The sequence below is a fragment of the Chiloscyllium punctatum genome, chromosome 20 (assembly GCF_047496795.1).
Source record: "Chiloscyllium punctatum isolate Juve2018m chromosome 20, sChiPun1.3, whole genome shotgun sequence".
Taxonomy (NCBI): domain Eukaryota; kingdom Metazoa; phylum Chordata; class Chondrichthyes; order Orectolobiformes; family Hemiscylliidae; genus Chiloscyllium; species Chiloscyllium punctatum.
In genome coordinates this window covers 73,411,847-73,434,117 of record NC_092758.1, presented here as the reverse complement: position 1 = coordinate 73,434,117, position 22,271 = coordinate 73,411,847, and the positions used below count along the sequence as shown (strand labels likewise).

Genomic DNA, 22,271 nt, shown 5'->3' with positions numbered 1-22,271 from the left:
TTGCAATTGGTGTTCCTGATGGTGTTTCACCCTCCCCCACCCCCCAGTCCAGGTTTAACCTGGTGCAGAGTCTTCTCCCCATTAACACTCTGCTGGAGCTGTCCCTGTAGTTACATGAGGGGTGGTCCGGTAATCAAAAGGGAACTGGGACAGTTTGGTATGGAGTAAAGCTGTAGGTTGTTTCTTTAAGCCTGTCTTCAAAGTTTGGACTGCTCTTTCTGCCAGGCTGAATGACGGATGTTATGGAGCTGCCCTTATATGCCCGAATACCATTCAACTTTAGGAAATACTTGAATTCCCTGCTGGCAAATGATGACCTGCGACCAATGTTTCTGGGAGCTCATGTCTCGTAAAAGATGCTCACAGCTTTTCTGTTGTCATCCCCGTGTTTGATGAATGAACTCTATGCACTTTGAGTGGGCGCTCACAATGAGTAAGAACATTGAGCTCATGACAGGGCCAGCACAGTTGATGTGTAACTGAGTCCAGGGTTTACCTGGCTATTCCCAAATGCTGGTGGTAAATATTGTCATTCTGGGCACTGCCCCAGTTATGTCTGCATCCAGTCCTGTTCCACCAGATATGGCTTCTTGCCAACATCTTCATTTTCGAACCCCTGGATGACCCTGGGTTGGGGTTCAGTCAGTATCTGACCCCTTTGCTTGGGACAGTCACTCTTGCTCCCCATAGTAAAATGCTGTCTTCTGCAGTGATCTGGTCTTGTTGGGTCCAGAAAGGTTTCTGTTCTGGTTATGATTAGCCTTTTTGTTACCCATCACCGCCATCTGTTTTAGTTTTGCCAGTACTGGAGCATTCACAGTCAGTTATCATCAGCGGTGAAAGGGTGTCCAGAAAGTTTAAAACCAGAATGGGCTCTTCCAGTGGTGAACACTGATGTTGTATTTGCCAATGGGAGGCTCAAGGCATCCACATTTGCTAATGGCCTCCTGGACATTATTCCAACTTGTAACTGTATGCACTTAGAATGAGAGCACATTGCTGAATTTGACTTGGTGCTTTAGATGCCATAGATTTGTGTTCTGTGAGTATTCCAAGCAGGGGTTACTAATACAAATTTACATCTGTAAAGGTATTGGTGGAACTTTCTCACACAAAGTTGACTATCAAACCTCCCTTCTCTATCTGGGCATATTTGTGCTCTGCATCAGCCAAAGTCCAGGAAGTGTATGCTATTGGGCATTCCTTTCTAATTGACTCTCTGTAAGCCACACTACCCTGATACTCCAGGGGGGCATTGCATGTCAGCACCAGATCTCCCTTGGGATCACAGTGTGCCAACACCTTAGACAATGACCGCTGCTCCTTCACTTCCCTCAAGGCTACATCTTGGCTATGAGACCATTTCCAAGTCTGCCCCTTTTCCAATAGCAGGTGCAAGGGTGCCAACTGACGTATGAACTGTCCGTAATAATTCACCAATCCAAGGGAATACCTGAGCTCCAGTACAGACGTGAGAGCCAGGGTACCTTCAATCGTCCTCACTTTATCCTCCAATGGAGCGGTTTACTATTTATTTAAAATCCCCACAAAGGCAAACTGACCCATTGAGCTTCACAATCACTACAATCGGTGCTGCCTATCCCGGAAATTGGACTGGTTTGATACTTCCTTCACTTTCCAGCCTGATTTCTGCTTCTACTTTTGCAAATAAGGCAAGTGGCACTGGGCAGTACTTGCAGAATCATGGAATTGCTTCCTGATCAAGATGCAAAGTGGTCTTGGCTCTTCTGGTAGTCTGAGTCAAAAAGTGTGATGCTGGAAAAGCACAGCTGGTCAGGCAACATCCAAGGAGCAGGAGAGTCAACGTTTCAAGCATAAGCCCTTCATGAGGAATGTAAAGGAGGTTGGATCTGGATGAGGTCGGGGATGGGGAGATAAGGAAACAATGTTGATGCCTAATGGTTGTATGGCCCTGAGGTAGAAGATAACGTGTTCTTCCTGCAGTTGGCAGGTGACTTTAATCTGGTGGTGGAGGAGGCCCAGGATGTGCATATCCTTGAGGAAGTAGAAGGGGGAGTTTGAAGTGGTCAGCCACAGGGTGGTGGGGATGTTCTCTGTGTGTGTCCCAGAGATGTTCTCTGAAACGCTCCACCAGTTCACCAGTTTCCAAATCTCCCCTACCCACACCTCATTCTAGATCCAATCCTCCAACTTGGCACCGTCCTCTTGACCTTTCCTACCTGTCCATCTTCCTTCCCTCCCCACTGACCTATCACGATCACACCCACCCCCCACCACCACCACCACCTGCATCCACATACTGCCTTCCCAGCTACCTTGCCCCCAGCTCCACCCCAACCCTCTATTTATTTCTCAGCAGCAGCCCTCCCCCTACATTCCTGATGAAGGGCTTATACCCAAAGCATTGATTCTCCTGCTGTTCAGATGCTGCCTGACCTGCTGTGCTTTTCCAGCACTATACTTTTTAACTCTGACACTCCAGCATCTGCAGTTCTCACTTTCTCCTCTGGTAGTCCCTAGACTTTCCTAAATAAATTCCTGGTAATTAGTTAGGATTTCACTCAGTCATTTTGTTATCAAAAAATGTTGAGCCAATCAAGGCGAACTTTTCTCAACCAGTTTTGCCCCTTCAGGCTTGGGCCTGAGTCTTTTACTACAAAAAGTGGAAACTGAACCAGCTGTTTCTCATAAGAGACCAGAACTGAAGTGTTAGCCTTACCTTGGAAAGGTTCTCAGTCTAGCTGAGGTCTGAGGCAAACTTAAGGTTTGGAGCACAGAGGGAATTTTGTTTTAGTAATCACTGATACAGCTGCACCAGTATCAACCTCCATGGGAACTGACTGACCATTTAATCAGCCACTTATTTTGGTTGATTCTGATTTGGATGTTGCTGAGCAACTTAACTGTTCCAAACCAGGTGCAGGTGGGCTTTCCAGGGTGTACACGTTCCTAGATATCAGCCTATGAGTTCTCTTACTCAATTCAGGCATGGAAGGAATCTTTAGCTATCTTGAGTTGACATACCAGCAACAACAAGAATGGCTTGCCAGCTCAAAACATGAAGAAAATTTTAACTGTTTGGCTGAGTTTTGGGGTTTTTCCAAAGATAAGCCAGTTGCTTGAAGTGCCTGCTTGAAGTCAAGCTGGGCTTCAGCTAGTAGGCAGTTTTACATGGTTACATCATTAATCCCACATACCAAACGGTCTCGCAGCATCTCTTTATGGGTTAAACCAGAATCGCATGCCTCGTCCAGTCATTTTAACCTCATCAAAAATCCCAACATGGATTACCCTAGTTCTCAAACTGCCAAGTAAAACTGACTATGTCTCAGAATTAGAGGAGACTTGGGGTCATAATATTCCTTAACTAATTCCATCAACTCTTGAAAGGTTTCAGTGTCTGGTGCCTTGGGAAATGTTAGGCTCCTAATAACCGAAAAAGCTGTGGGTCTGCAAGCTGTCAGGAGAATTACTCGTTGCTTTTTATCTGCCTCAATATCATTTGCCTGGAAAAATAAAACATATTTTTTCCACATACTGGGCCCAGTCTTTGAGGCAGGATTGAATGAGTTGAGCTTCCCATATAATGGCACAATGCCAGAAATGCCCTACGCAAACTCAAAGACAACTGCTGTGAGCCAATTTCTTCAGGAGCATTTTTTTTTCTTTCATTGCCACTTAAGACCCCCTTCATCCTGGAAAGACTAGCCCAGAGCCAGCTCTCAGAGTGAGCAGAACCTCTGACACTCCCGTTTATACTTCTTTCTCCTTTTCCTACAAAATATGACCAAGAGATAGGATTTATGCAATAATTAGAGAACACTTTGATTCCGGAGATCGGGGTATAGAATCAGCTTGATGGAGATGAGGAATAAAAAGGAAACTAAGTCAATAGTAGGTGTGGGCTGCAGTCCCCTAACACTAGTCATTACATGGGAAAAAAAAATGCAAGAAGAAATATTGAATCAAAACAGTAGTTTCTGGGAAAACTCAACTGGTCTGGCAGCATTTGTGGAGGGAGAAAGCAGAGTTAATTTTGGGTCCAGTCACCCTTCTTCAGAAATAATGAATGCTTACTTTAAAGAGATGGCAATAACCATGGTGAAGTAATTGCACAGAGACCAGTATCCCATCACCAAGTCATCCCTTACTTACATGTACGAGTACTTGATACTGGAAAGCTAACCTCAGAGCCAGCTCTCAGAGTGAGCAGAACCTCTGCTACTGCTTTTGTATATTTTTTTCTTCTGCAAGTCATTGTGATATGCTATTACCTCTTTGGATTTAATGGCCTTTAAAGGTCTCTCTTCTTCATCTGAATTCTGGAAAAGTGAGAAGGAAGTAGCTTCACTCAATACCCACAATACAATGCATCTATTACATTCCTGTTTATGTCTGTCATCCAGCTCTCCCTGATTGGATCAGGTTAACAGCCCAGTCAGGACACTCATATTCTGTGAGGTCCATCTGGATGACCTCATTACAATGACTAGACCTCTCTCACCTTAAACCTATGCCCTCTAGTTCTGAACTCCCCCACCCCGGGAAAAAGACTTTGTCTATTCACCCTATCCACGCCACTTATGATTTTATAAATCTCCATAAGGTCATGCCTCAGCGACAAAAGCCCCAGCCTATTCAGCCCCTCTCTATAACTCAAAACCTCCAGTCTCTCCAAAGTCCTTGTAAATCTTTTCTGCACCCTCTCAAGTTTAACAACGTCCTTCCTGTAGAAGGCCGACCACAATTGGACATAGCATTCTAAAAGTGGTCTCACCACTGTCCTGTGCAGCCGCAACATGACATCCCAACTCCTATACTCATTGGTTCTGACCAATTAAGGCAAGTGTGTGTCAAATGCTTTCTTTACCAACCTGTCTACTTTCAAGGAACAATGCACCTGTACCCCTTGGTCTCGCTCTGTTGGGAAAACTCCCCACATATTTAAGTCCTGCCCTGGTTTGCCATACCAAAATGCAGCACCTCACATTTATCTAAATTAAACTCCATCTGCCACTCCTCAACCTATTGGCTCATCTGATCAATGTCCCATTGTATTCTCAGATAAACATCTTCACTTTCCACCTATTTTAGTGTCATCTGCAAATTTACTAACTGTACCTCCCATATTCATATCCAAATAGGTAACAAAAAGCAATGAACCAGGCACCGTCCTTGTGGCACACTGCTGGTCACAGGCTGCTAATTTAAAAACCAACCTTCTATCCCCACACTCTGTCTCCAACCTTCAAGCTAATTTTGTATCCAATTGGCTTACTCCCCCTGGATCGCATGTGATCTAACCTTACTAAGCAGTCTACCATGTGGAACCTTGTCGAATACCTTGCTGATGTCCATATAGATAATATCCACCGCTCTGCCTTCATCAATCTTCTTTGTCAACTCTTCAAAAAACTCAATCAAGTTAGTGAGACACAATTTTCCACACACAAAGCCATGTTGACTATCCCTAATTAGTCCTTACCTTTCCAAATACATGTATTTGGCCAATGGGCTGAGAAGTGGAAGATGGAGTTTAATTTAGATAAATGCAAGGTATTGCATTTTGGGAAAGCAAATCTTAGCAGGACATTTTTCGCTTCATGGTAAGGTCCTAGGGAGTGTTGCTGAACAAAAAGACCTTGGAGTGCAGGTTCATCAGGGCTCCACTCTGACTGATGTGCCAAGAATTCTCAGCATCAAACTTGCTCTCTTTGGGACAGTAGGGGAGTGGGGCAAGATAGGAGCCTATGTATTTATGAGGCAAATGTGCCATTAATAGATTTGCTAAAAATCCATTAATAGATAGTTGCCTCACAAATCCAGCACTAGCCTAAGCTGCTGTGCTTTTCCAGCACTAAACCTCCACATACAATGCATCACGGGCAGCACGGTGGCACAGTGGTTAGCACTGCTACCTCACAGCGCCAGAGACCCGGGTTCAATTCCCGCCTCAGGCGACTCTCTGTGTGGAGTTTGCACATTCTCCCCGTGTCTGCGTGGGTTTCCTCCGGGTGCTCCGGTTTCCTCCCACAGTCCAAAGATGTGCAGGTCAGGTGAATTGGCCATGCTAAATTGTCCGTAGTGTTAGTTAAGGGGTAGATGTAGGGGTATGGGTGGGTTGCGCTTCGGCGGGGCGGTGTGGACTTGTTGGGCCGAAGGGCCTGTTTCCACACTGTAAGTAATCTAATCTAATCCTCCGCCATTTCTGCCACCTCTAAACAGATCCCCCACCACCAGAGATATATTTCCCTCCCCACCCCCACCAGCGTTCCGAAAAGACCATTCCCTCAGCAAATCCCTTGTCAGGTCCACACCCCCCATCAGCCCACACCCCACACCTGCCACCACAGCAAGTGCAAAACCTGCACCCACACCACTCCCCTCACCTCCGTCTAAGGCCCCAAGGGATCCTTCCATATCCATCAGAAATTTACCTGTACCTCTACCAATGTCATCTACTGCATCCGTTGCATCTGGTGTGATCCCCTTTAAATCGGGGAGTCAGGATGCCTTCTTGCGGATCATTTCAGACAACATTCTGGAACACCCGTGGCTGAACACTTCAATTCTCTCCCCCTACTCCGTCAACGACATGCAGGTCCTGGGCCTCCTGTACTGCCAAACCCTAACCACCCAATGCCTGGAGGAGGAACGCCTCATATTCCACCTTGGCACCCTGCAACCACATGGGATCAACATGGATTTCAACAGCTTCCTCATTTCCTCTCCCCCCATATTATCCTGGTCCCAAGCCTACAACCCGGCACCGCCCCCCAGACCTGCCCATCACTTCCCCCTCTGACCAATCACCTTCTACCTCACCTTCATCCACCAATCACTTTCTCAGCTACCTTCCACCTAACTCTACCCCCTCCCATTTATCTCTCAGCCCCCCAGGCCCAAGCCTCATGCCTGATGAAGGGCTTATGCCTGAAATGTCGATTCTCCTGCTTCTTGGATGATCTGCTGAGCTTTTCTAGCACTACGCTCTCAACTCATGAATCTCACCTCAACTACTGCAATTTAGTTCCTGGTAGTTGTAACAGACATTGAGGTAGGCCTCGACAGTTTACTGTAACTGAATTTTCACCACAAGATTACACTTGATCTTCAAGTCATAACATTCACCTGGTATGCTATATGTAAAGCAGTACTCAATATCCATTTTCCACTTTTAAGTCCAAGAAGGAAAAATATGCATGAGATTCCCTTTGAAAGTCAGTGTGGATAGAGAATGGCCAGCAGTTCAACAGCATCAGAGGAGCAAGAGAGTTGACATTTCAGGTCAGAACCTTTCATCAGGACAGGAAGAGGGGGAAGGGGACTGAGAAATAAATAGGAGAGGAGTGGGGCTGGAGGTAAGGTGAGCAGAATAGCAATAGGTGGGTACAGGTAGGAGGTGATTGGGATTGGTCAGTGAGAAAGGTGGAGAGCATAGGTGGGAAGGAAGATGGATGGGGTTGGGTCAAGTTAAGGGGACGGGGCAGAGAGAGGGTTTGGACCTGGAATCGGGTTGTGGGGGGGAGGGTGGGGGTAGATTTGGAAGCTGGTGAATTCAATGTTAAGCCATGAGGTTGTAAGCTCCCAAGTGGAAGATGAGGTATACTTCCTCCAGTTCCCATGTAGCCTTGTGTTGACAGTGGAGGAGGCCCAGAATGGACATGTCATCAGGGGAAGGGGAGTGAAATGGATGGCAACCAGAGGTGGGGTTGATTGGAACATACAGACCATAGACGATGCCTGAACTGGTCCCTAATTTGCACTCGGTCTCTCCAATGTAGAGGAGATCACATCAGAAGCAACAGATGCAGAAAGTCAGGTTAGAGAAAATGCATGTGAATCTCTGCCAGACTTGGAATGATACTTTGGGGCTTTGGATAGAGGTGAGGGGGGGAAGTGTGGGGGCAGGTTTTGCATCTACTGTGACCTCAGGGTTCTCACTGTCTCCTTATGATAGTCAGTAACACAGGACACTGAGGGGAAGAGGGAATACTGAGAGACAGTGTCGCCAAGCTGGATTAATCAAAGTAGAGATACAGATAGTAACACGGGGCATTGGGAGAGTGCAGATATTGACCGACAGTGTGACCATGATGGATTAACACTAGAGAGTATCTGAGCACAATGGGGAGACATGGATTTCTGAGTGACAGTTTGATTAACATCAGTAAACATAGTCAGTAACACAGGGCACTGACAGTCAATAACACATTGTTGTGGAGGTGGAGAGGGGTTTCTGACTGACGTGATGGAGCTGGGTTAGCACAAGCAAAGGTACAGTCACTAACACAGGGCACTCGAGGTGTAGAGGGTGAGTGAGAGTGTTGGGGAGCTGATGAACATTGTTAGAGATACAGTCTGTAACACAAGGCAATGAGGGAAAGGGGTTACTGAGTGACAGTATGATGAAACTGAATAGAATCAGTTTGAGATGCAGCCAGTAATATGGGGCTTGGTTGGAGAGGCAGCTTCCGAGGAGCAGGAGAATCGACCTTTCAGGCATAAGCCCTTCATCCAAAATGAGGGGCTCATCATTCCTGATGAAGGACTTATGCCTGAAACGTCGATTCTCCTGCTCCTTGGATGCTGCCTGACCTGCTGTGCTTTTCCAGCACCACACTCTCGACTCTGATCTCCACCATCTGCAGTCCTCATTTTCTCCTGTGGTTGGAAAGGGGTGACTGGGATTAACATCAATAGAGATACAGTGGGAAGGTGATGGCCTAACAGTATTTTCACTGGACTATTAGTCTAGAGACCCAGGTAATATAATGTTCTGGGGGGACAGGTTCGAATCCCACCACAGCAGTCCCAACAGCAGTAGAGATGGTGGCACAGTGGGATACAGTCAGATGAGAGCTGCCCTGGAGTTCTCAACATTGATTCCAGACCCCTTGAAGTCTCTTGGCTTCAGGTTAAACATGGGCAAACTGATTACCACGTACAGTCCTCCGTCAGCTGATGAATTAGTACTCCTTCATGTTGAACATTACTTAGAGAAAGCACTGAGGATGGCAAAGGTACAAAAGTTACTCTGGGTGGGGGATTTCAATATCCACCACCTAGAGTGGCTCGGCAGCAGGATTGCAGATCGAGCTGGTCGGGTCCTAAAGGACGTAGCTGCAAAACAGGTCTGTGGCAGGTGGTGAAGGAATAAACAAGAGGGAAAATCATACTTGACCTCAACCATAGTATCAGTAAGAGCGACCACCGCACAGTCCTTGTAGACAGGAAGTCCTGCCTTCACATTGAGAATAACGTCCATTGTGTTGTGTGGCACTGTCACTGTGCTAAATGGGACAGACTTCAAACAGATCTAGCAACCCAAGACTGGGCATCCTTCAGGCAATGGGGGCCATCAACAGCAGCAGAACTGTACTTCAGCACAATCTGTAACTTTACGGCCTGACATATCCCCCAATCAACCAATACCATCAAGCCAGGGGATCAACCCTGGTTCAATGGAGAGTGCAGGAGGGCATGCTAGGAGTAGCATCAGGCATACCTGAAGATGAGGATGTCAACCTGGTGTGAAGTTACCAAACAGGGCTACTTGAATACCAAACAGTGTAAGCAGCAAGTGACAGACAGAGCTAAGCAATCCCACAACCAATGGATCAGGTAAAGCTCTGCAGTCCTGCCATATGCAGTCATTAATGATAGTGGACGATTAGACAACTCATTGGAGGAGGAGACTCCACAAATATCCCCATCCTCAATGATGGAAAAACCCAACACATCAGTTCAAAAGATCAGGCTGAAGTTTTTGCGGCAATCTTCAGCCAGAAGTGCCAAGTGGATGGTTCATATTGGCCTCCTCCAGTGGTCCCCAGCATTTCAGATACCAGTCTTCAGCCAATTCAATTTATTCCACATGACATCAAGAAATGGTTGGAGACACTGGATACTGCAAAGGCTACAGGCCCTGACAACATTTTGTCAATAGTACTGAAGACTTGTGTTTCAGAATTTGCCACTCCCTTTGCCAAGTTGTTCCAACACTGGCACCTACCCAACAATATGGAAAATTTGTCCAATTACATCCTACAAATAAAAGCAGGACAAATCTAAACCGGCCAGTTACTGCCCCATCAGTCTACTCTCGATCATCAGTAAAGTGATGGAAGGTGTTATCAATAGTGCTATTGAGCAGCACCTGCTCAGCAATAACCTGCTCAGTGACACTCAGTTTGGGTTCTACCAGGGCCACTCAGCTCCTGACCTCATTACAGCCTTGGGTCAAACATGGACAGAAGAGCTGAATTCCAGAGGGGAGGTGAGAGCGACAGCCGTTGACATCAAGACTGCATTTGGCCAAGTGTGACATCAAGGAGCCCTGGCAAAATTGAAATCATTGGGTATCAAGGGGAATCTATCCAGTGGCTAGAATCATACCTGACATATAGGAAGATGGTTATGATTGTTGGAGTTCAGTTATCTCAACTCCAAAACATCTCTGCAGGAGTTCCTCAGGGTAGGGTCCTCAGCCTAAGCATTTTCAGCTGCTTCATCGATGACCTTCCCTCCATCACAAGGTCAGAAGTAGGGATGTTTGCTGATGATTGCACAATGTTCAGCACCATGTGTGACTCCTCAGATACTGAAACAGTCGATGTCCAACTGCAACATAATCTGGACAATATCCAAACTCGGGCTGACAAGTGGCAAGTAACATTCATGCCACACAAATGCAAGGCTATGATCATCACCAGTAACAGACATTCTATCCAACTCGTCTTGACATTCAATGGTGTTATCATCACTGAAACCCACACTATCAACATCCTGACGGGGTTATCATTGATTAGAAACGCAAAAGGAGTCACACATAAATGCAATGGCTACGAGAGCAGGTCAGAGGCTCGGAATACTGCAGTGAGTAACTCACCTCCTGACTCCCCAAAGCCTGTCCACCCTCTACAAGGCACCAGTCAGGAATGTGATAGAATACTCCCCCCTTGCCTGGATTAGCACAGCTCCAACAAGACTCAAGAAGCTTAACACCATCCAGGACAAAGCAGCCTGCTTTATTGGCACTATATCCACAAGCATTCACTCCCTGCACCCCTGATGCTCAACAGCAGCAGTGTGTACAATCTACAAGGTGCACTGCAGAAATTCACCAAAGATCCTCAGATGGCACCTTCCAAACCCACAACTACTATCATCTAGAAGGATAAGGGCAGCAGATATATGGGAACACTCACCTTCAAGTCACTCACCACCCTGACTTGGAAGTATAATCGCCGTTCTTTCACTGTCACTGGGTCAACATACTGGAATTCTCTCCCTCATGGAATTGTGGGTCAACCCGCGGAAGGTGCACTGCAGCTGTTCAGGAAGGGAACTCACCTTCTCAAGGGGCAACTAGGGAACAGGCAGTGACTGCTGGCCCAGCCAGTGGTGCCCACATTCCACAAAATGAATAATTTTTTAAAAAGTCAGTAACACAAGGTGCTGGCTGGTTGAGGGGTGTCTGAGTGACTACGTGCAGGAACGAAAACAAAAATTGTTGGGAAAATGCAGCAGGCCTGGCAGCATCTGTGGAGAAAAAGCAGAGTTAATGTTTCGGGTCCAGTGACCAGTTTTCTTGAACTAATTGTAGCTAGGGAAAGGGTGGTAGAGAGGCTGATGATGGGATAAGGGGGATGAATAATTGATGATTGGAGATGAAACCCAGAGAGAGTGAGAGAGAGAGAGCGATAGTTGGACAGATAAAGGAATGGGTGAAGGTTAACTTGGGGGAATCAATAGTTGTGAGGGAGCAGGACGACATCAGTAAAACAGGACACTGTTTTGAGTGTCGGGGTTCCTGAGTGACAGTATCATGGAATTCAATCAACATCTGTTGTGTTACAGTCAGTAAAACCGATTGCTGAGGTGTCAGACATGTTGCTGAATGACAGCATGGTGGAGGTGGATTAATATCCGTTGAGGTACAGTCAGTAACACATTTGCCTGGAAGGGTAAAGAGGTTCCTGACTGACTAAAGGAGATATATTAACATCAGGAGAGATGCAGTCACTGAAACAGATTTCTGTGTAGAAAGAGATGAGTGACAATGTTAGGGAGAAGGATTAAAATGTTTAAAGATATAACACAGGCACAAGTGAATTGACAAAGAGGGGTTTTATTTATATCATAGAGACGCACTTATTAAGCAGGGTGGTGAGGAGTAGGGGGGTGTAAAGTGTGACACTGTTAGGGAGCTGGAATAACATGATTAGAGATATAGACTGTAGTAAAGGTCACTAGGAAACCTGGGGGCTAATGAGTCAGTGTGAGGGAACTGCATAATGTTAATAAACATATTGTCAATAAAAGTATGCACAGAAGTAGGCTAAGGGTTACTGTGTGACTGTTTGAGGAAGCTGGATTAACATAAATCGAGATACAGTCAGTAGAACAGGGCTCTGGGTTCAGAATGGTTTTTGAGTGACAGCATTGGGGAGCTGGATTAACATCAATTCTGAGGAAGGGTCACTCAACCTGAAATGTTAACTCTGATTTCTCTCCACAGATGCTACCAGACCTGCTGAGCTTTTCCACAATTTCTGTTTTTGCTTTTGACATTGTGAGTGAGGAGGGTTAACATCAGTACAGATACAGTCTGTAACACAAATTAGAGAGGATGATAGGAGGGAGAGGTGTTACTGCTTGACAGTGTGATGAAACTGAATTAACATCAACAGCAATACAGTCATGAGAACAAGTTGTGGGCATAGAGGGGTTAGAACATAGAACATTACAGCGCAGTACAGGCCCTTCAGCCCTTGAGATTGGTTTCACAGGGTGGTGCAATCTGAAGCCCATCAAACCTATACCATTCCATTCTTGTCCATATGCCTACCCAATGACCATTTAAATACCCATAAAGTTGCCGAGTCTACTACTGTTGCAGGCAGTGCGTTCCATACCCCTATTACTCTCTGAATAAAGAAACTACCTCTTACATCTGTCCTATATCTATCACCCCTCAATTTGAAGCTATGCCCCTTGTGCTAGCCGTCACTATCCGAGGAAAAAGGCTCTCACTGTCCACCCAATCTAACCCTCTAATTATCTTATGTCTCAATTACAGCACCTCTCAACCTTCTTCTCTTGAATGAAAACAGCCTCAAGTCCCTCAGCCTTTTCTCATAAGACCTTCCCTCCATACCTTCCCTCCTCTGAACCCTTTCCAAAGCTTCCTTTCTATAATGCAGCGACCAGAACTGCACGCAATACTCCAAGTGCAGCTGCACCAGAGTTTTGTGCAGCTGCAGCATGACCTCATGGCTCTGAATCTCAATCCTAACTCAAAACTAATACAGTAATAGCTAATATACCATCTGCCTTCTTAACAGCCCTATCAGCTTAGTTGGTAAATTTGAGGGCTCTATGTACATGGACACCGAGATGTCTCTGCTCATCTACACTACCAAGAATCTTACCATTAGCCCAGTACTCTGCATGCCGGTTACTCCTTCCAAAGTGAATCACCTCACACTTTTCTGTATTAAACTCCATTTGCTACCTCTCAGCCCAGCTCTGCAACTTATCTATGTCTCTCCGTAACCTACAACATCCTTCATCACTATCCACAACTTGTGTCATCGGCAAATTTACTAACCCATCTTTCTATACCCTCATCCAGGTCATTTATAAAAATGACCAACAGTAGTGGCCCCAAAACAGATCCTTGTGGTACACCACTAATAACTGAATTCCAGAATGAACATTTCCCATCAAGCACCATCCTGTCTTCTTTCAGCTGGCCAATTTCTGACCCAAACCGCTAAATCGTCCTCATTCCCATGTCTCCGTATTTTTGCAGTAGCCTATCGTGGGGAACCTTAACAAACGCCTTACTGAAAATTCATATATAACACATAAACAGCTTTACCCTTATCCACCTGTTTGGTCACCTTCTCAAAGAACTCAATAAGGTTTGTGAGGCACGATCTACCCTTCACAAAACCATAGTTACTATCTCTAATCAACTTATTCCTATCGAGATGATCATAAATCCTATCACTTATAACTTTTTCCAACACTTCACCCACAACTGAATTAAGGCTCGTAGGTATATAATTTCCAGGGTTGTCTCAACTCCCCTTCTTGAACAAGGGAACAACATTTGCTATCCCCCAGTCTTCTGGTACTATTCCTGTAGACAATGACAATGTAAAGTTCAAAGCCAAAGGCTCTGCAATATCCTCCCTGGTTTCCCAGAGAATCCCAGGATAAATCCCATCCAGCCGAACCAACAACTTCTCATTTCCCCTCCTCACTCATCGTAGCTCTCCCTTTAGGCCTTTCCTGGCTACCTTGTAACACTCAATCACCCTAATTGAGCCTTCACATCTCATCCTGACATAATTTGGAGATGCCAGTGTTGGACTGGGGTATACAAAGTTAGAAATCACACTACACCAGGTTATAGTCCAACAGGTTTAATTGGGAGCACTAGGTTTGGAGCGCTTACACATTCATCAGGTGGTTATAAACTACCTGATGAAGGAGCAGCGCTCCAAAAGCTAGTGCTTCGAATTAAACCTATTGGACTATAACCTGGTGTAGTGTGATTTCTAACTTTGTACATCCTGACATAAGCCTTCTTCTTTCTCTTCACAAGATATTCAACTTCCTTGGTAAACCACTGCTCCTGCACTCAACAACTTCCTCCCTGCCTGACAGGTACATACTTATCAAGGACACAAAGTAGCTGTTCCTTGAATAAGCTTCACACTTCTATTATACCCATTCCCTGCAGTTTCCTTCACCATACTATGCATCCTAAATCATGTCTAATCGCATCGTGATTGCCTTTCCCCCAGCTGTAGCTCTTGCCCTCAGGTGTATACCTACCCCTTTCCATCACTGAAGTAAACATAACTGAATTTTGGTCACTATCACCAAAGTGCTCACTACCTCCAAATCTAACACCTGGCCGACTCCATTGCCCAGTACCAAATCTAATGTGACCTCTTTCCTTGTTGGCCAGTATTCATACTGTGTCAGAAAACCGTCCTGCACACATTGGACAAACACTGACCCATGGAACTATAGTATTCCCAGTCAATATTTGGGAAGTTGAAGTCCCCCATAACAACTATTGTGTCATTCTGGGGTCTATCGAGAATTATCTTTGCTATCCTTTCCTCTACATCTCTGGAACTATTCAGAGGCCAATAGAAAACTCGCAACGGGGTGACATCTCCTTTCCTGTTTCTAATCTCAGCCCATACTACCTCAGTTGACAAGTCCTCAAACGTTCTTCCTCCAGCCGTAATACTGTCCTTAACCAACAATCCCACACTCCCACCTCTTTTACCATCTTCTCTGTTCTTACTGAAACATCTAAATCCCAGAACCTGCAATAACCACTCCTGTCCCTGCTCTATCCATGTCTCTGAAATGGCCACAACATCGAAGTCCCAGAGACCAACCCATGCTGCAAGTTCACCCACTTTATTCCGGATATTCCTAGCATTGAAATAGACACACTTCAAACCAACCTTTTGCCTGTCAATGCCCTCATGACCGTAAAACCTTATTTCAGATGTCCTTACGCTCAACCTCCTGTATACTCGAACTACAATTTAGGTTCCCATCCTCCTGCTGAATTAGTTTAAACCCACCAGAGGAGCATCAGCAAATTTCCCCCCCAGGATATTGGTAACCCTCTGGTTCAGGTGAAGACCATCCTGTTGTAGAGGAACCATCTACCCTAATTCTCCAGGAATCCAAAACCCTCCCTCCTGTATTATCCCTGGAGCCACATGTTCAACTCCTCTCTCTCCCTATTCCTCGTCTCACTTGCACATAGCATGCGCAACAAACCAGGGATAACAACTAGGGTTAATGAGTGATGCTGTGGGGAAGGAAGTTTATCATCATCAAGATATGTTACACAGGCCCTGGGGAGTTTCAGGCTTAGTGAGTGACAATGTGAGGGAGCTGGATGAACATCCATAGAGATACAATCATTAATACAGGGCTGTGTGGGAGAAAGATTTGAGTGACAGTGTGAGGAAGCTAGATTAACATCAGTCAAGACACAGTCGGGAAAACAGGACTCTGGGTGGAGAGGGATTCCTGAGTATCACTATGCTGCAGCTGGATTAACCACAGTAGAGATAAAATTTGAAATGTAGAGCATTTGTTGGAAGAGGTTCACTGAGTGATAGTGTGAGGTTGCTGGATTAACATCAGTACAGATACAGTCAATAATACAGGGCACTCAGGGGAGAGACAATTCTGAGTGACAGTGTGAGGGAGTTGGATTAACATCAGTTGAAGTACAGTCAGTAAAATAGTGCTCTGGGTGGAGTGGCGTTCCTGAGAGACAATGAGATGGAGTTGGATTATCATGAGTAGAGAAACTGTCAGTAACACCTGGGACTGGAGGGTAAAGAAGCTACAGAGTGATAGTGTGACGGGGATGAATTAACATGTTTAGAGATATAATCTGTAAACAAAGGGCTGACAAAGTGGATTGACAAAGACAGTCTGAGGGGACTGGATTAACATCAGTTGAGATAGAGTTAGTCACACAGGATGGTGAGGGGTAGGAGGGATCTAGTGTGACAATGTTAGGGAGCTGGAATAACATGATTAGAGAAATAGACTGCAACACAGAGCAATGGGGAGAGTGGGGGCTAATGGGTGACATTGTGAGGGAGCTAGATAATGTCAGTAGACATACAGTCAGTAAATATAGTGTGCTGGAGTGTGTTAGCAATCTTAGGAGAGGGGTTCCTGAGTGACGATGTGGTGCCACTGAATCAGTTGAGATACAGGTCTCTGGTTGCAGAGAGGTTTTGCAGTGACAGTGTGAGGGAGCATGATAAACATCAGTAGAGATACAGTCAGTAATGGGGTTTCTGGCGAGAGAGGGGATACTGAGTGATATTGTGAGGGAGCTGGATTAACATCAGTAGGGATACAATCAAAAGTACAGAGCACTTGGTGGAAAAAGGGTTACTGACTGACAGTATGAGTGAGTGGATTAACATCAATACAGATGCAGTCAGTAAAACAGATCTCTAGGGGTAAGTGGCGTTTCTGCATGACCGTGTGATGGAACTGGATTAACATCAATAGCAATACAGTCAGAAAAACAAGGTACAGGCACAAAGGGGTTACTGGGTGACGGTGTGTGGAAGGAGAATTATCACTGTTGAAGTGTGATTAGTTACACAAGGCGACAGTAAGGAGTGCCGATGCTGGAAACCAGGGTCAATATAAGTGAAGCTGGAAAAGCACAGCAGGTCAGACAACATCCAAGAAGCAGGAAAGTCAACGTTTCAGGCCGAAACCCAAAACCCTTCATCAGGACTGAGGAAGGAGAGGGGAGCCCTGAAGTATATTGGCAGGGTGGGGGGAGTGGGGGGGAGTTGGGAAGGGGGTTGGTGGTGTTGGGGCTGGGAAAAGGGTGGGTGAGAATTGTGGATTTAGGTAGGGGGTTATTGTCATTGGTCAATGGAAAGGGTGTAGCAGATAGGCGAGTAGGAACATGGACAGGTTAGGTTAGGTCAGGGAGATAAGGAGGAGGAGGGCTGCACATAGAATAAGGGTGGGGGAGGAGGGATTTTGAAGCTGGTGAAGTAGATGTTGAGGTCATATTGGGCTGTAAGCTCCCCAGGTGAAAAATAAGGTGTTGTTCCTCCAGTTTCCATTTGGCCTCACTCTGACAGTGGAGGAGACCAAGGATGGATATGTCACCAGAGAGGTGGGAAGGGGAATTAAAGTGGACGGCAACTGGAAGGTCAGGTTGATTGTTGCATGCAGACCCCAGATGCTCAGTGAACCAGTCCCTGAGTTTGGCCTTGGTCTCTCCAATATAGAGGAGACTACATCGGGAGCACCAGATGCAATAGATCAGGTTGGATGAGGTGCAGGTGAATCTCTGCTAGATCTGGAAGGATTATTTGGGGCCTTGGATGGAAGTAAGAAGGGAGGCGTGGGTAGGTGTTGCACCTCTTGCAGTTGCAGGAAAAGGTACTGGGTGTGATGGAGAAGTTGGTGGGGAGTGTAGAGTTGATGAGGGAGTTGCGAAGTGAATGGTCACTGCAGAAAGCGGATGGGGTGGGGATGAAAAACTCTTTTTGAAGGTGAGGTCTGATTTTAGATGGTGAAATGTCGGAGGATGATGCATTGGATTCGAAGGTTGGTGGGCTGGAACATGAGGACTAAGGGGACTCTATCCTTATCGTTGTTGGGGGAGGAGTTTTGAGAGCAGAAGTGCAGGGGATGGAGGAGATACGGTTGAGGACATCCTTAATTGCTGAGGAGGGAACACTAAAGTCTCTAAAGTAGGAAATCCAGGATATCCTGGAGTAGAATGCCTCATCCTGGGAGCAGATGTAATGCAGGTGGAGAAGTTGGGAGTATGGGATTGCATCTTTGCAGGAGGGTGGGTAAGAGGAGATGTGGTTGAGGTTGTTGTGGGAGCCAATGGGTTTGAAATGGATATCAGTGATGAGTCAGATTCCAGAGATAGAGACAGAGGTCCAGGAAGGGGAGGGAGGTGTCAGGAATGGTCTAGGTGAACTTGAGGCTGGGGTGGAAGGTATGAGGGAACTGGATTGACATCAGTAGAGACACAGTCAGTGATACAATGCTCCAATTAAGAGAGATTTCCAAGTGGCGGTGTAAGGGAACTGGATTGGCATCAGTAGAGATGCAGCCAGTAACATAGGGTATTGGGGAGAATGTGCAATGCTAAGTGACAGTATCAGGGAATTAAATTATCATCAGTAGAGAAACCGTCAATAACACAGGGAGCTGGAAGGGAATAGGGATTACTGAGTGACAGTGTGAGGTGGCTGAATACATGTCAGTACAGATACAGACAATAATACAGGGCACTGAGGCACTAAGAGTGGGTTCTGAGTGACAGTGTGGGGGAGCAGGATAACATCAGTGAAAATATGGTCAGTAGAACAGGGCACAGTGGATGTGAGGGTCATTGAGTGACTATGTCAGGGAACTCAATTAACATCAGCAGTGACACAATCATTAACACAGATTACTGAGATGTCAGAGGTGTTGCTGAGTAATAGAATGATGAAGTTGGATTAAAATGAATTGACACATATGTTCTGGAGGGTTAAAGAGGTGACTTTGAAGGAGATGGTTTAACATGTATGGGGGGTGTTACTGAGTGACAATGTTATGGAGAAGGATTAACATGTTGAGAGATTTAATCTGTAACAAGGTGCTGGTGGATTGACAAAGAGTGTGAGGAGGCTAGATTAGCATCAGTAGAAAGAGTCAGTAACACAAGGTGGTGATGTGATACTGATTCAGAATATAACATTATGCAGAATCTGATTTAACATCAGTAGAGATACAATCTGAAGCACAGAGCACTTTCTGGGAGAGCATTTACTGAGTGACAGTGTGATGGAGATGGATTAACATCAATAAAAATACAGTCAGGAAAACAATGCATAGGCGTACATGTCTTACTGAGTGACAGTGTGAGAAAGCTGGATTAACATTAGTAGAGATACAGTCAGTAACACAGGGTGGTGAGAGGTAGGGGGGATAATACAGGGCACTTGGAAAGAGGCGGCTTTCAGTGACAGTCTGAGAGATCAGGGTAACACGTTGAAATACAGTCAGTAAAACAGGGCATTGTGGACTGTGGGGCTTACTGAGTCACAGTGTGAGGGAACTTGATTAACATCAGCTGTGATACCGTCAATAAAACAGATTGCTGGAGAGTCAGAGGTGTTGCTGAGTGACTGAATGATGAGATAAAGTGAGCAACACATGAGTCTGGAGGGGTAATGAGGTTACTGAATGACAGTGAAGGAGATGAATTAACATCAGGGGAGATACAGTCACAAAAACAGATCGCTGGGGGTAAAGCAGTGTTACTGAGTGACTGGATAGGAAGTATGATTAACATATTTAATATATACTGGATTAGTGGTGCTGGAAGAGCACAGCAGTTCAGGCAGCATCCAACGAGCAGCGAAATCAACGTTTCGGGCAAAAGCCATTCCTGATGAAGGGCTTTTGCCCGAAACGTTGATTTCGCTGCTCGTTGGATGCTGCCTGAACTGCTGTGCTCTTCCAGCACCACTAATCCAGTATTTGATTTTCAGCATCTGCAGTCATTGTTTTTACCTTGTCGATATTTAGATATATAGTCTGTAACACAGTTTGACAAAAACAGGGTGAAGGGGCTGGATTAGAATCGGTGAGATACAGTCAAAGACGCAGGGAGTGAGGGGTAGGGGGGGATAAAACGTGACAGTATTAGGGAGCTGGAATAACATGATTAGAGATATACACTGTAACACAGGGCGGTGGGAAGTATGAGGATTACTGAGTGAGATTGTGAGGGTGCCTAATAAAGTCAGTAGACGTACAGTCAGTAAAGAATGTGCTGGAGTGGATGAGGGGTTTTGAATGACAGGTTGAGGGAGTTGGATTAGCATTAATCAAGATACAGTCAGTAAAACAGGGCTCAGGTTTGGAGCAGAGTTTCTAAGTGAGAGTGTGAAGAACTGAATTAACTTCTGTAGAGTTATAGTCAATCACACCTGGCTTTGGTTGAAGAGGGGTTACTGAGTGACAATGTGAGGGAGCTGGTTAAACATCAGGGGACGTACAGTCAGAACCTGACGGATTGAGAGCTTACGGAAGAAAAACTGTCTGACATCTCTGGATAATCTTAGGACAGATACAGTCAGTAACATAGGGTGCTGTTGGGAGAGGGGCTCCTGAGTACAATGTGAAGCATCTGAATTAATGTTAGTTGAGATACAATCAGTTAGTCGAGATACAATAGGTCTGTGGTTGCAGGGGGGTTTTGGGGTGACAGTTAGAGGGAGCAGATTATCATCAGTTGTGACACAGTCAGAAACACAGGGCCCTGTTGAATATGAGGTTACTGAGTGACATTGTGAGGCAGCTGCATTAATGTCACTAGAGATACAGTGAGTAACACAGGGTGCCTGAGGGATAGAGAGTGGGTGAGGGAGCTGCATTATTATTACCTCATTCAGACTGAGGTACCAGAGTGTCTGTATCCCTGACACTCACCCTTTTGATCTGTCAGCCAGGGTTCCCTGATTGGGCTAGATTAACAGCCCCAATCAGGGACCTCACTTTATGAGGTCCAGCTGGCTGACCTCATTACAATCACCAGTGTCCATGCCTCTCATACCATTGAACAGCTCTATCAGGACACCCTCAAATGTTTCTGCTCTAAAGAAAACAACTCAGTTTATCCAGCCTTTCTTCAGCTCCATCCCAGCTGGGATGAAGTGCTCTATCCCAGGCAACATCCTGGCAAATCTGCATTGCAACAATGCAAGTTCAGTCAGATCTTTCCAATAGTGCTGTGGCCAGAACTGCAAATAGTACTCCAGCTGTGGCCTAATCAAAGCCTGTACAGCTCCAACATGATGTCCCTTATCTTCTAACCTACGCCATGACTGATGAAGGCAAGTTTCCCCTATGCCTTCCTACCGACCCTGTTAACTTGGCCTTCTACCTTCAGTGATCTGTGGACAAGCACCTCGAGGTCCTTCTGTTCTTGTGAGCTTCTTACTGTATTGCCGTTTGTCGAATACTCCCTCGTCTTGTTCTTTGTTCCAAACGCATCACCTTGCATTTATCAGGATTACATTCTATCTGCCACTGATCTACCTTTCTGATCAATCTGTCTATATCCTCATAAAACTTAAGACCTTCTTCATCAGTGTCAACCACTCAGCTAATGTTTGTATTGATACACTGTACACAGACCTCCCAGTATAGATACATTGTACACAGGCCTCCCAGTATAGATACGCTGATGACAGACCACCCAGTATAGATACATTGATCACAGATCTCCCAGTGTAGATACACTGTACACAGACCTCCCAGTGTAGATACACTGTACACAGACCTCCCAGCATAGATACACTGATCACAGACCTCCCAGTGTACATACAGTGTACCCAGACTGCCCAGTGTAGATATGCTGATCACAGACCTCCCAGTGTAGATACGCTGATCACAGACCTCCCAGTGCTGATACGCTGATCACAGACCTCCCAGTATAGATACGCTGTACACAGACCTCCCAGTGTAGATACGCTGTAGACAGACCTCCCAGTACAGATACACTGATCACAGATCTCCCAATGTGGATACACTATGCACAGACCTCCTTGTGTAGATATGCTGTAGACAGACCTCGCAGTGTAGGTACGCTGTTCACAGGCCTCCCAGTGTAGATACACTGATCACAGACCTCCCATTGAACCTCGTTCTTTCTGACAGAAGCTAGAAAA

The 22,271-nt window shown here is 45.7% G+C and overlaps 1 protein-coding gene across 5 annotated transcripts in view; it reads left to right on the top strand.

The window, feature by feature from the left end:
• The window catches only part of LOC140492194 (A-type potassium channel modulatory protein KCNIP1-like), a 503,740-nt gene that overhangs the window by 460,588 nt on the left and 20,881 nt on the right, over positions 1–22,271 (top strand). The window lies entirely within an intron of this gene.